The sequence below is a fragment of the Podarcis vaucheri genome (genome assembly GCF_965113315.1).
Source record: "Podarcis vaucheri genome assembly, chromosome: 6".
Taxonomy (NCBI): Eukaryota; Metazoa; Chordata; class Lepidosauria; order Squamata; family Lacertidae; genus Podarcis; species Podarcis vaucheri.
The window spans coordinates 98,619,446-98,635,049 of record NC_138764.1 but is presented as its reverse complement, the minus strand read 5'-3'; the positions used below and the strand labels follow the sequence as shown (position 1 = coordinate 98,635,049).

At 43.7% G+C, this 15,604-nt stretch overlaps 1 long non-coding RNA gene across 1 annotated transcript in view; it reads left to right on the top strand.

The window, feature by feature from the left end:
- The first annotated feature begins 1,114 nt into the window (after window positions 1-1,114).
- Window positions 1,115-15,604, top strand: part of LOC309534398 — a 59,075-nt gene continuing 44,585 nt past the window's right edge. The window contains exons 1-2 of the long non-coding RNA XR_014220678.1: window positions 1,115-1,250; window positions 13,646-13,748. This is a non-coding gene — a long non-coding RNA (uncharacterized lncRNA). The remainder of the gene's footprint in view (window positions 1,251-13,645; window positions 13,749-15,604) is intronic.

Here is a 15,604-nt window from a genome sequence, read left to right as displayed (position 1 = left end):
CTGAACAACAGGAGCTCAGCCCGTCGCGGGGATTCGAACCGCCGGCCTTCTGATCGGCAAGTCCTATGCTCTGTGGTTTAGACCACAGCGCCACCCGCGTCCTATATCCAGCATACATCAAGAGGAAAAAAACCCCCAAAGCAAATATTCTTCGCCTTTTCTCTGTCCACCTCGCATCATTCTCCAACACTGCTGGTGTCAAAACAGTTAATTTGCACATCCTACCCCACCTCTCACCCCAGCAGTGGCCAATTTTTGTTTTCTGTCTCACGCAATGTCCATCTTTGAAAAAGTGCTACCCGATATCAAGCCCGACACCTTCATCCTGGCCAGACAGTTTAATCGTCCAAATGCTCCAGAGGTGCATTGTTTTCAGACTCACTGTCTTTGCTGTTCCCCAGTGGTACGGCAAGTGAGTCGCTTGCAGTGTTGGAAGAAAACGGACTAATTGAACTGGTGTGAGGCGGCTTCCATCCCAGCAGCCCATGGTCCTCTGCAAGAGGAAGCCTGTGGCTGGATGGTGCTTTTGGTTTCTTAGTCACACTGTGTGCTGCTCCTCACACATTTTACCCTGTTCTTCTAAATTACAAATGAAATGACCGCTTCCTTGGGGAGCTCATTGTCAGAGCAAGCGAGCGGATGCGTCGGCAAGTGATGTTTGCAGCGACTCAGCATAAGAAACCAAGCCAGACTCAGCAGACGGGATCTGATTGGCTCCTCAGGTCACCTGATCCCGCTGGGCTATAAAAACTGCAGTACCCTCTCCATCTGCATGATGGCGCTGTAGTGAAACTGACATCCCAGTGCAAGATGACTTATAGTGCCGTAAAGAGTACGATTTTTTTTAAAAAAAATATTTCTATTTATTAAATTTCTATACTGCCCTATACCCTCAGGTTACAGCCTGTTAACAAGAGTCCCAGGATTTGAACCCTGGGCCGCTGGCGAGCCCTTGCCCACAGAGAGGCAGCATACAGCTCTTTCAGATGAGGATAGCTCTAGAAAAAGTCATAAGACTTGCAAATGTGAAGCCTGGACGGATTAATTTTCTTCAGCACCTCCTCTTCCCGTCAAATCTCCCCTCTCCCTCCCTCCCTCCCTCCTTCCTTCTATTCCTCCTTTCCCATCTCTCCGCTCTGCTCCTCAGGAGCTGTCGGCCATAGTGTTCCAGTTCAGGGACTCTTGCAACAGAAAAGATCAGCTGTTGGAGAAACGCAAGAAAGGCCTTTGGGGAGTGCCGTGGCCGCAAGGTAATCAGCAGGCGAAGTTATTATCATTATGCTGCTAATTAATTCCCAGCTCATTACATTTCCTGTGGCTAATTTGTACTCGCCACTGATTTGATTAAACTCATCTCTATGCTAATAAATGTGTTTTTTCCATTTGTTTCAGCGACTGTAGGAAGGAGAGCTCTGTATTTACATACTTTGACGTTTATCAAATAAAACACAGGGTCTGAATAAATCCTACTCTGATTTACAATTCTGGTTAATCAACAATCAAAAGAGAGCAAAGGGGGGGGGGCGACCCAAGAAGTTAAGGGCACTTCTTTATTCAAAGCAAGCATGCCTCTGTGTGTGTGTGTGTGTGTGTGTGTGTTGCATGCACAACCGTGTATTGACACACACACATTAAAAAAACCACAATACTTCGCCCTGGAATTGACCCAGCACAGCCTCCGCAAACCAAAATAACTTTTCTAAGAAATGTCCATGTTGGGAGCCCACCTTATAATCGAGTTCTTTGCCAGATCATGTACTGCTTACCTAGGGGACATTGCATATTAAATAGCCACTGCAAGGGGACTAATTTAAATTACTTCTCCACAGCAGCTTTTTCCACACAGCCGGTCATTCATTCTCTGCGGCTTGCCATTCGCCCATCATGACACATGGCTTCATTACTAACTGTTTCACTCAGTTGTGAATGGACGCCAGTAGAAGTCTTGTGTTTCGGGTGATGTGACATTTCTGTCCATGTTGACTTTATTTCATACTCCCTTTTTTAAATACATACTTTGCCCAGTGCTGGATTTACACACCAGCAAAGTAAGCTACAGGTCAGTGCCTGAAATTAAGAGAGGGCCTCTTAGTACAGAGGGTGGGGTTCAACTAAATTGTCCCATCGGTGCAAGGAACCAGGCAGAGGGCCTTCTCAGTAGTGGCGCCCACCCTGTGGAACGCCCTCCCGTCAGATGTCAAGGAAATAAACAACTATCTGACTTTTAGAAGACATCTGAAGGCAGCCCTGTTTAGGGAAGTTTTTAATGTTTGAAGTTTTATTCTGTTTTTAATGTTCTGTTGAAAGCCTCCCAGAGTGACTGGGGAAACCCAGCCAGATGGGCAGGGTACAAATAAATAAATTAATTATTATTATTATTATTATTATTATTATTATTACACTTGAACAAGGAAACTTTTGCCTATTGTCCTCTCCCTGAGCACATCCATGCCCTTCCCAAATCTGCTCCAGTGGGTTGGAGGAAAACCCAGAAGAGATTTAGTGCAATGCAGGAGGGAGGCAGAAATTTCATTGTGAAAGCCAATGTCCATGCATAGACATAATGAATTTGTTAGCTACCATCCCACCCACCCACCAAAATTCCTAAATCTTAAATTTTACATTATTACCTTTTGCTTAGATTGTTAGTTTGCAGTTTGCTGGATTGCAAGTGTGAAAGTTCGTTATTTCTATTTTCATTGTTCGTTCTGTCAGAATGACATGGGCTTTTCTAAATATAATGCTATAGGGGCATCTTAAATTAGGCATTGTTTAGAGCCTCAACTTGCCTTAATCTGGCCCTGACTGTGTCTTATGACATATGACAAGTTCTAAAGGCAGTTTAGGAGGATTAAAAAAAGAACAATGCAAGTAGCATCAGCCTGGATGTTCCTTAGAAGAGGGTTGTTCATTTGCTGAAGGTACTCCCCTCATACTCGGGGCAGCAGAATGCAAACACAGGGGGATCTTGTGCAATGCAATGACCAGAAGATTCAAGATGCAATGTGAGGTCATTCAACAATGCATGTACATCAGAAGGTTTTATGAGATTACCGGATTATCAGAAGACTGCAAAAGCCCTGTCTTCTTGATAAGGGATGACTCCAGCATTCCATGTACCTCAACAGCGCTGGATGTGGATACAAGCTGTGTGAACTAAAGAAAAATTTCTGGGAAGCATCTAGCAATGGAGGAATTTGAGCCACGTCACATCAGAATGCAAACCCACTTCATTTGCACTTCTCAAAACGACACCAGGACCAAAATGCCACTGTCCTTTCAATTTTGCACTTCTCCAACTTTTGTGATGTGCTTCTTCGACCCAAAAAGATACTAAAAATGTGTAAGTTAAAATGTAATAATAATAATAATTTATTGTTCATACTCCGCCCATCTGGCTGGGCTTCCCCAGCCACTCTGGGCGGCTACTAGCAATATATATATATATATATATAGAGAGAGAGAGAGAGAGAGAGAGAGAGAGAGAGAGAGAGTGTCAGATATTAAAAACTTCCCTAAACAGGGCTGTTTTCAAATGTTTTCTAAAAGTTTTGTAATTCTTTATCTCCCTGACATCTGATGGCAGGGCGTTCCACAGGGAGGGCGCCCTCTGTCTGGTTCCCTGTAACTTTACTTCTCGCATTGAGGGAATCGCCAGAAGACCCTCGGAAGTGGACCTCAGTATCCGGTCTGAATGATTATATTGGGGAAAGTTGCATTATAAGTATGCAATAATGCTGATAAGGACTGTGTTACCCCACAAGAAGAAGAAGCACACAATACTGTCAAACAGTTTCCAAGCTTGAAAAAATGTGTATAATATTTAGTAAAATTGTACGGAAAAATGTTTATCGTAGGAGAAGTGCATACTCAAATGTGAATGTATTTTTGTGTGGACTTCTTTTTTTAAAAAAATGCACACTGATGCAGAAATGTGGATGCAGAAAACTGAATTTAAGCTTGGATAAATAAGAAACTGAGAGGAACTAAAATGCACACATTCACCTATCTCTATTTACATCTGAACTGTGTCAGAGAAGGTAGACAGATACCCTTCCTCCTCCTTTCATAGCACTAGGTGGTAGTCAACTAAGTTTTACTCAGGTCCATTAGTTTCAGTGGACCTACTCTGAGTAAAGCTTAGTTGACTATCACTTGCCAAACTCAGGGTTATTCTACAAGTTACTGGTTCTGTTCTACAAGAGCTCAAGGTTCACAGAGGGAGGCCGGCAGTGTCCCATCAAGAGGTCACTGAAAGCCTCTTCAGGACCTTGGAGAGCTCCAGGCATCTACTGAAATATCTATGCAATCTGTTGTCTTGGCAAGGACCCTAGCTCCAGCTAAAGCCTTATATAGACATGGTCTGAACTATAATGCTTAAGTCCTCCCTCCCCAGAAGAGCTGGCTAGCTGTTAAAGGGCCCTCACCTGATTCAGCCTTTGGGTTATGTGGGGCAAGGGAGAGCAAGGTAGCGTGGGAGATTCTTCCTCTGAGTCTGAGGAGTGCAGCAAGGCTGTGACCTCTGGTTAAGAAAGTCCTAGAGATGGTTGTGGCCGTTCCTTCCCCAGAGAAAGAGCTAGAGTCTCATGCTCTTCTGACACAATGCAGGGTCTCTGGGTTATGACATTAATTTGCAGCCCATCCAGGATAGTTAAAAGAAACTACTTTTTCACACAACCTATAATTAGCTGGTGGAATTTACTGCCACACAATGTGGCGACAGCCATCCGACCCAGGAATGAAATAAAGTTACTTTTTAATTTACTAACACTAGTGAAAATATTAATTGCGAAGAAATGAACTCTGAAGAATTGCCTCCAGTGCATCAATGGATTAATAAATCTTTGGCAATAATTGGTCTTTTAAAATTAAGCATAAATTTAACTTTAGAAAGCAAAGAGCTCTCGCTCTACAGGTATATTCATGTTACTTAGAAAGTTGTAGACCGTTGTGAGCTGCAGTACGTCAGGAAAGAACTGATTATGGGTACAATCCTATACCCACTTACCTGGGAGTAAGTCCCACTGGATTCAACTGGGCTTGCTTGAGAGCCAGTGTGGTGTAGTGGTTCAGAGCGGTAGACTCGTAATCTGGGGAACCGAGTTCGCGTCTCCGCTCCTCCACATGCAGCTGCTGGGTGACCTTGGGCTGGTCACACTTCTCTGAAGTCTCTCAGCCCCACTCACCTCACAGAGTGTTTGTTGTGGGGGAGGAAGGGAAAGGAGTTTGTTGTGAGAAAGTGGGATATCAAATCTAAACCCTTCTTCTTCTTCTTGCTTATTAGTAGACATGCCTAGAATTGCACTCAAGCATATTCAAGAATTTGTGATTGAGGACAGTCTTCAGATTCTAAATGCCATTGCATGTCTGCTATATAATTCTGTCAAATACTGGCTATAGTAATATGTCATCCATCGAAAGCTATGAGATATTTAAGGTTGTGGATCTGCCAACTGTGAAACACTGTCAAATGTCAGTTGTCAGCTATCAGGTATTGATACCTAATATTATATTGTATCAAGCTCAGAAATCAAATAGGTCATGCATTTTGAGACTTGTCTGAAGAATATTTAGCACCTTATTTTGCCAAGGAGAAATTTGAAGTGAATTTTCAGGGAGAAAATCATTTCGGCTACAATCATTTGGGCAACCATTTTTCTTTTCTTTCTTTTTCTTTTAATGCCACGTCTCGTAATCTTACATTTGTGTTTAAGGCAAACTTACAATTCACTCCCTTTACTGCTCTGGAATTTTATACATGAACAAGGAAGCGAAATTACCATTAATGCTATTCCCTCAGTATAGATGCTCTTTGATTATGTAGTTGGGTCCAGGGAGAGGAGGATAACAATAGCTCATTGCACCAAAACATAGGAATTAACATCAAAGCAATGCAAAGCAAATGACATTACGGCATGCATATTAATAAGGAAGCAGCTAAGCAAAGATCATGGGCAAAGCAGCCGTACAACAGAGAAAGTGAAATCATGCTAACAAGATATCTTCTGAAGTCATTGGAAAGATGTGCTCTGAAGTCATTAGACCTGAGCTTGATTATGCCTCAGTTATATCTTCATTTCAATAGTTCATATTCTGTCTTTATTTCTTTGGAAACACATGGCGCTTTTGCTAGGCATCCTTGAAAGCCACCAGTAGAAAACTGTTTTGTGTTATGTTCTGCAATCTCTGAGCAAGAGCCCAATCCATCCGTAGAGTCATATTTCCGCCATCTCAATTTGCATTTCCATTGCTTCGAGCTTGCCACTGCCTTAGTTCACTGACAGCTCTGGGGTGTTTTCATGCCTGGATGTTTAACTCACAGTCTCATTGCATCATGGGTTTTGCAGTTGGGAAGAAGAGTAAAGCTGTGTGCATTTTTCTCACAGGGCAAAAGTAAAATAAGAATAAAGATGGCTTGACATATGAGTGTTAAAAGAGCACTAGAATACAGATGGAGGAATGGGTTAGTTATGGTCAGGGTTCAGCTCTGACCAGACTTGGAACCTCAGAGGAGGAGCAGGTGCAAAAGGTCCTTCAATAGATCTCTGCACCAACAGTGATCCTGAGGAGGTTCAGATCCAGACATCATCACCTCAGGACCAGAGGTCTCAGCACCATTTGCTGAGGAGCTGGGTTGTCTACTTGGCATGCCCAGGGCCACAGAAGCAAAGAAGATGACAAGCAAGGCAAAAGCATCAGGGCCTTGTTAACTACGTGTGAGACTTCTTAGGAGGAAAGGTAAAGGTAAAGGACCCCTGGAGAATGACTCTGGGGTTGCGGCACTCATCTCACTTTACTGGCCAAGGGAGCCAACGTTTGTCCGCAGACAGTTTTTCCGGGTCATGTGGCCACCACGACTAAGCCGCTTCTGGCGAAACCAGAGCAGCGCATGGAAACACCATTTACCTTCCCGCCGGAGCGGTACCTATTTATCCACTTGCACTTTGACGTGCTTTCGAACTGCTAGGTTGGCAGGAGCTGGGACCGAGCAACGGGAGCTCACCCCGTCACGGGGATTCAAACAGCCCACCACTTGCCCTGTCATGGCCTGGCTGAACACCAGGAATGGTTGGAGCCTATAACTCTTATGTAAGCTTTCAGTCTGAGTTGCAACAGCTCCAAGCATCTCAACCCCAAGCCTTCCTGAAAAAGGAAAAGGACAAAAGTTATGGGAAGGAGTAAGAGGAACTGGACACAAACTCACTGTTCCCAGTAGCAAGCACATGATGAGAGTCACATGTAGTTTAGGCATGAGGGGGAAATTCAGTTTGGTTCACATTTAAATGCAACCCTACTTCATTCTCAGATCTCGAAACTATATGGAAACTGAAACACAGCTAGTTTGTGCTTTCCTGAATTTTGCAACGCAACACAATGCTCCAGCAAAGTAATGCATACAAAGATGTGAACATTAGGGAAATGTGTGCATTAAAATGCATATATTGGTGAAAGTAACATACAAAAGCACAGAGAGAATTGCTTGCAAAATGTGCCTATAAGGAAAAATGGTATTTAAAAAACATTGAACACAATTTACATACCACTTGATTGTTTAAAAATAAGCAAACCACTAAGCAGTTTAAAGGGGTTTTTTTATTAGTATAATAGGAGGCATGAATACTAAAAGGTGGGCAAATATTCATAATGACTTTTTTTAAAAAAGGAAAACAGAAATGTAGCAAAATTAAGGTTGGAAAACTGAGAAAGCAAAACAGACAGTCCACAGCTGAGCACTGAAATGAGCTGACAGAATGGTCACTTGGACCCAGTGCCAGATTTACGTATAAGCTAAACAAGCAATAGCTTAGGGCCCCACTCTCTTGGGCCCCCCAAAAAAAATTAAAGGAAAAAAAACACCTGGATGTACATTTCCAAAATATAAGATAAAAAACAAATAAAATAAAACCTACATACAGCAACAGTGTTTTGTGTTGTGTAGGCTTCTGTGATATAAGTAATGGGCTCTGCCTGCTAGCCTGCTCCCTAAAATATCACTAGTTTGCTCTTTTCTATATATAGGTTACCTACGTTCTGCATGGACTGGTTGCACGACAACATGTGCAAATGGCTTTAGATACCTATTAGGGCCATAAATTACCATATAGCATATATTCAACACAAAAAACAGCAACAATTTGTTGTTGACAAAGGACAGCTGAACATATAAAGCAGGCAAAGGCAGACTCGGCCCTCCAGATGTTTTGGGACTACAACTCCCATCATCCCTAGCTAACAGGACCAGTGGTCCGGGATGATGGGAATTGTAGTCACAAAACATCTGGAGGGCCAAGTTTGCCTATGCCTGATATAAAGGGCCCCATTACCTTCGGTAGCTTAGGGCCTCATCAAACCTAAATCCGACCTTGCTTGGACCCCTGAAGTGTGACATTACCATTTTGGACTCTTGAGCCTTCTCAAATGTATGCCTGCATATCCACCTCATACTGTACTTGGGATGGACATCAGACCTCTGGGACTGATATCAGGCCTCCGGGACCATATAACACTGGCCTTAAAGGATCTACATTGACTCCCAGTACATTTTCCAGCACAAGTGTTGGTGCTGACCTTTAAAGCCCTAAACGGCCTCTGCTCTGTATACCTGAAGGAGCATCTCTACCCCCATCATTCAGCCCGAACACTGAGGTCCAGTGCCAAGGGCCTTCTGGCAGTTCCCTCACTGCGAGAAGCGAAGTTACAGGGAACCAAGCAGAGGGCCTTTTCGGTAGTGGCGCCTTCCCTACGGAATGCCCTCCCATCAGATTTCAGGAGATTAAGAACTACACAACTTTTAGAAGACATCTGAAGGCAGCCCTGAATCAGGAAGTTTTTAATGTTTCACATTTTGTTATGTTTTTATAAGTGTTGGAAGCTGCTCAGAGTCGTTGGGGCAACCCAGTCAGACGGGTAGGGGAAAAAATAATAACATTTTTATTATCATTGTCATTGTCATTAGCAGTTATGCTACTGTGCCTCTCCTGCCCAGTTTGAGGAGACTTGCACAAGAGAAAAGCACCACCCCCACCAAAGGATTAGGGCCATATCTTCCTCCCTAAGTAACTACAGTGGTACCTCTGGTTAAGAACTTAATTCGTTCCGAAGGTCTGTTCTTAACCTGAAACTGTTCTTAGCCTGAGGTACCACTTTAGCCAATGGGGCCTCCCACTGCTGCCTCGCTGACACCATGCGATTTCTGTTCTCATCCTGAAGCAAGGTTCTTAACCCGAGGTACTAATTCTGGGTTTGCGGAGTCTGTAACCTGAAGTGTCTGTAAACTGAAGCGTCTGTAACCCGAGGTACCACTGTATTCAAAGGAGGGAGGGACGTCAACCTATATCCAAAAGGCTGCTGGAGGAGTGGCGATTTCTAGCAGAGCAAAAGACCACGTCTCTCAGTGCAGCAGCAAACAGCAGCTGTGTTATATGTTCCGACTATTTTCCCCAGACGCCGGCGGACTTCATGGACTCTTCTGCCTCCTTCTGAATTAACTCGTGTTACTGTGTATACAGGGTGGAATCAAACAGTGCAACACAGTAAACCCCAAGGACTCTTCCCCTTCCCTTCATACCGACCTCATCTGTGACTGATTCAGTAAACAGACCTATCACACAAAGTAATGACTGAGACGTACGTGTGTGAGAGAGGGAGGGAGGTGGGAGGGGAGGAGAGAGAGGGAGTTCCAAAAGATAGCCACAGGGACTTCATTTTCACTCTCCTGCAATTTCACAAAACACATAAATAAATGGTGTAAGGATACAGCGGCGCTGGCAACTCTTTGTAGGCATGCAGAGTGGTGAATTTAGCTCACTGCTGTGTGGCCCATTGGCAATGATAGCCGGCAACATTGCATCTGTCCAGAATATAATGGAATGAAGAGGAGGATATTGAGAGATGAGATTAATCCCTTTCCTCAGACTCTAGGGACTATGTGCCCGCCTTCAAGCACTAGGCTCCAGAAACTAAATGATGATTTTCTTGCAAAACCAGGCATGCGCAAGCACACACACATACATTTTCATTGGGGTTGTGCACTGAAAATTGGTAAAAATACATGGGAGTGTCAGGGTGATATGGAGAGGATCTCAGAGTTGGACTGGGGGAACTCAGTTACAAATCCCACCAAAGCTACAAAGTAAATGGGTGATTTTGAATCTCTTTACTGCTTCTGAACGTCACAAGGGTGTTACGAAGCTTGATTGAGATAAACCTAGTGACTGCTAGTCAGTTGATTATTTAATTTAATGCCACTTAATATATTGAAAAATATCTCCAAGTGATGTACAGAAAACTGAAGCAACAACGGACAACATGAACAAAAATATTACAAAAATACAGTGATACTTTGGTTCTCAAACACCTTGGTTCTCAAACGGCCAAAACCAGGAAGTAAGTGTTCAGGTTTTTGAACGTTTTTCGGACATCCGATGTGGCTGTCGGCTATTGTTTCCGGGGCGCCTGCAACAATCAGAATCTGCACCTTAGTTTTTGAACATTTTGGAAGTCAAACGGACTTCTGGAACGGATTAATTTTGGTGCTTTTGTTATTTATTTTGCGTTTTTGTTTTTGAGGCTTTTGGGGTTAATTTGTTTTTGTGACTGAGTGGAACCCAGTTCAGCTACTGATTGATTGATTGATCGTGTGATTGTGGAAATGGATAAAAGCCCCTCACCCAAACAATGACTATAATCAGTGCAGGTAAGAAAAAATAATAATTTAATTTTTTATCACCTACAGTACTGTCTTATTTATTTTATAGTACAGTACATTGATTATTGCTTTCATTTTATTGATCAATGGTCTTGTAAAATCCATGTTAAATAGTTGTTTTAGAGGTTGTTTTTAAAAGTCTGGAACGGATTAATCCGTTTTGCATTACTTTCTATGGGAAAGCGCGCCTTGGTTTTGGAACGGACTTCCGGAATGGATTAAGTTTGGGAACCAAGGTACCACTGTACACAGTTACGTACGTATGAAAATATTACATAGATACAAAGTTTATATATCAATCGATATCAAGTCACTTTCCTTCTGACACAACCTCCCTCACAGCCACTGGGTTCTCACACAGGGTCCAAACAAACTCTTGGCTGACCCACAAAAGTCTCGCAGTGAGAGGAGTTCCTGAAAACAGTGGACATCACTCTAGTCTTTCACTTGGGACTTGATTTTGATGGGCAGGCCCAAGGTAAATGTTTCTTCCTCAGGCTGCCTACAGCTGTGCTCCATTCAGGTACACTTTCCACATCCAATTCCAGGTACAGCACGCTTGTTGAGTTTCCCAGGGGATCCAGAGGACTGAGAAAAGGGCCTCTCTCTATTCATAGGTCTTTCTTCACCCTTTGCCCTCTCCGCCTCCTCCAGCTGATGGTTCTCAGTGATGAGATGCCCAGACTGGGTCTAGTTCAGCTGACCTTGAAGCTTTATAGCAAGACACTGACATGGAACTGGCTCTCCGGAATCGCTTGGTGGACCACCTTGGACCAGAGGGGGTCAGGTATTTGGAGTTACCATATCTCAGCTGGTCAGCGCTGCCCTAATCCACTAACAGATAGTGAGGGACGCATGGGCAGCCAATGCAGTGCCCTCTAGGTGTGATTTGGCCCCAGCTGGCATGGCCAATGGTCATGGATGAAGGGAGCTGGAATTTGACAGCTTCCAGAGGGCACCATGTTGGGTGGCCTCCCAAGAAGGGAATCAGTTCTCCTGACTTGCAGTGCACTTGGTTTGAGCTCTGAGTTGTCTGCCAGAAAGAAAGAGAGAGAGAGAGAGAGAGAGAGAGAGAGAGAGAGAGAGAGAGAGATTGGGTATGTGTTTGATATAATAGACCATTTTTGCTCCTTCTGTTTCCTCTGCAAGAATTCCCTACTAGCAAGTAGGGTTTTTTTGTTGTTTGTTTTTTACACCATAGGTTTCTGTATGAATATAAAAGCAGAACGAAATTCTGCCTGCAAGACTCCTTGTTTTTAGTATTATTGTTTCTGAAACCAAAAACATTTCTCCCCACTGGCTAAATGATGTCCTGGCGTATTTGACAACATACGTCAAGCATTCTCTGTTGCCCTGAGCCCTCCCATCTCCATCTGTAGAGTGAATGTTAACAGGAGGAGGTTGCTATGATTATTCTAATTTCTTTGGCATCCAAAAGGACTACATTTTTTCGACTCACAACCACAGTTTGTTTGTTTGTTTGTTTGTTTGTTTGTTTGTTGTTTGTAAACCTTGTGACTAGGTGAGATATCCATCCCACATTTGTTCCAGTTAAGCAATGGAATTCATGGAGAGTCCGTAGGGTATAGTGGTTTGAGTATTGGCCTAAGACTTTTGAGACCAGGGTTCAAATCCCCACTCGACCATGAAGCTCAATGGGTGACCTTGGACCAATCCCTGTCTCTCAACCTAAGCTACCTCAAAGGGTTGTTGTGGGAATTACATGAAGCGGCGGAGAACTGTGGAGCTCCATGGAGGAAAAAGTGGGATATAAATGCAATAAATAAATAAATAAATAAATAAAGATGGATTCTCCTTCAAACACTCATCTGGTCTCCAACAAACTTGATTTGTGTGTCAGGTGATGCGCACACATGCACACACACACACACAAACCCATCTAGATGGATACCATGTCTACTTGTGAGTCCTACTGAGCTCAGTGGGACCTTGGTCCCTGGTACAGTAAGTGTTTAGGGGTTTGCAGCCCTAAATGAAAGACCTTTTAGCCAACATGATAGACCAGGGGTAGGCAAACTAAGGCCCGGGGGCCGAATGCGGCCCAATTGCCTTCTCAATCCAGCCCGCGGATGGTCAGGGAATCAGCGTGTTTTTACATGAGTAGAATGTGTCCTTTTATTTAAAATGCATCTCTTGTTATTTGTTGGGCCTGCCTGGTGTTTTTACATGAGTAGAACGTGTGATTTTATTTAAAATGCATCTCTGGGTTATTTGTGGGGCATAGGCATTCATTCATATATATTTTTCAAAATATAGTCTGGCCCCCCACACGGTCTGAGGGACGGTGGACCGGCCCACGGCTGAAAAGGTTGCTGACCCCTGTGATAGACTGTTACAAATGGGCGAATCTGTCTATTGCAATCCAGGTCAATTTTGCAGGTTTTATCCATAATTCACTTTCATTTCCACATTAACCTGCATACACACACACACACACACACACACACGTTTCAAACTAGCAGTCTTCCACTACATCTGCATATTGTAGTTGTTGCCTTCTACTGCAACTGCTAAAACTACATGTTTTAATGCCTATTTCAATGTGCATGCTCTCCCCCAGTAACAATTCAGATGTGCATTTTCTGTCAAAATATGTGTCAGTCTGAGAGCTACGAATGACATCCTTTCTTATAGGGACCTGAAAGGCTGAATTTCTCAACCATCGCTAAGTAGTGTGGTGCGGAGAATGAGTACAGGATTCAAATGCTGGAGTCCCTACATTTAATTTCCAGTATCTCCAGATAAAAGATGTGTGGTAGTGAGATAGGAGAGACCTTTGACAAGAGTTTCTAGAGAGATTTCCTGCCATTCTCAGTTAACAATATGCAGTTTAGTGTACCATTAATCTGACAGTCCAAGGAAGCTTCTTGCAAACAAGTGTGTTATTCAAATATGGTTTTTTTTCTCTCCACACAGTCTAAAGCATCTATATTGGAGCAGTGGATTACAGTACACAGCTGGAGCAGAGCGTACTGGATCTCACCATGGCTTCATCAGACAAATTGGTCCAAATTCCTATGTATGTGTTCATGTGTGTGCAACTGAACACTATCCCCATTTCAGATTTTGCAGAACACAGCCGTTGTTTATTTTAAAGGTGGAAACCGGCGCTTTGAAAGCAGGAAGCTTTGCTCATCCCCAGCTTAAAAGGATGGAGATGGAAGATTACAACAGCACCGAGATGAGCTTTTGGCTCCCAGCCTTTTCTTCAGAATCAGCCTTCTCCTTGCCTTGGGCTTTTGGTCTAGCGGTAGCTAATGCGAGATGACAGGTTGGGCTCCCTTAGGGGCTAACGTGGGCAATTTCAATCCTGGCATTTCAATTTATCTTTAACCAGCAGTTTTCAAAAGGGTAGAGCTAAAAAAGAACTTGGCTTAGTCTCTCTCTCTCTCTCTCTCTCTCACACACACACACACACACACACACAAAATCAGGGATGCAAAATGTATTAAAAACGATTAACTCCTTAAGAATGAGTTTTACACAAAATGGATTGCGTTCTCTCTATGCCAGGTCTTCCTTTTGCTCCTTCCATTTTGCCCCTCTCTCTTTTTAACATGTTTTCCTTCTCTTGGTGAACAACGTCCCCCTGAATTTGATGGCCTCCAGCTTTACGGCTGATAACAACTGCTATGCTGAATATATGACCAAGAAAATAAAAGGTTCCATCCTCTAGGCAGGGTTCCAAAGAGCTATTTAGGGCATACCCAAGCCTCAACATTCCTAGTGGGATTTTTGACCTCTTCCCCCTTTGATATGCAGATGCTCACAACATATCACAAACTGCTTTTGAATGCCCCATAGAGATTCAAAAGAGGTTCACTATTCAGCATGGCAGTTGCCATTTGCAAAAAACAACCCCTCTCAAAAAAAGAAAGGAAAACAACCCCCAAACTGCCTTTTGGTGTTCTTTGGATCCTAGCCTTATCATATCTTGATTCCCATCCTTACCCTCTTCTGCTTTCAGCCAAATGCAGGGAATTGCAGAACTAAAGACAAGGTAAAGGTAAAGGGGCCCCTGACCATTAGGTCTAGTCATGGCCGACTCTGGGGTTGCGGCGCTCATGTCGCTTTATTGGCCGAGGGAGCTGGCGTACAGCTTCTGGATCATGTGGCCAGCATGACTAAGCCACTTCTGGCGAACCAGAGCAGCGCACGGAAATGCCGTTTATTTGGCAATTAAATCCTGCCGTCCAGTCAGCGCTCCCCTGCGTAGCTCTGCTGGGGCTGACCTGGGCAAGAAAACAGAGTCGCAGCGGTCCTGCCGTCCGTGTGAGATAGAGGGATAAATCAGTCCAGAGACAGTTCGTTGCTATCTCTGAAAACGTTTATTTACAAGCCATAAATCAGTCTCATCCCATTGGAGCTTTCCACATCTCTCCGGTGCTTAGAGCACACGCAGCTTCTTTGCAGCGTCTCTCAGTCTAAAGTGAAACCAACTCTCACAGACAAAGACGGACAAAGCCTGTGATGTACGGCCCTGCGTCAGGCCCCTCCCAGATACAGGACACCAAGGAGTTTTAACCCTGTAAACTCCAAACTCCACAGTTTACCTTCCCGCCAGAGCGGTACCTATTTATCTACTTGCACTTTGATGTGCTTTCAAACTGCTAGGTTGGCAGGAGCAGGGACCGAGCAACAGGAGTTGGCAAGTCCTAGGCTCTGTGGTTTAACCCACAGCGCCACCCGCATCCCATAAGGGCTCCTCTTTTAACCATTAATAACTCTTAGGTTCTGGCATAGGTCCATTTGGGCTGTACAGGAGAACATGGATTAAGTCTGCATGAGAACCTTTGGACTGAAAGTACAGGATGGAGATGGGGGCATTATATCAAATGGCATTATTTTGATAAAGTTTCTGAAATATCTCGTTTC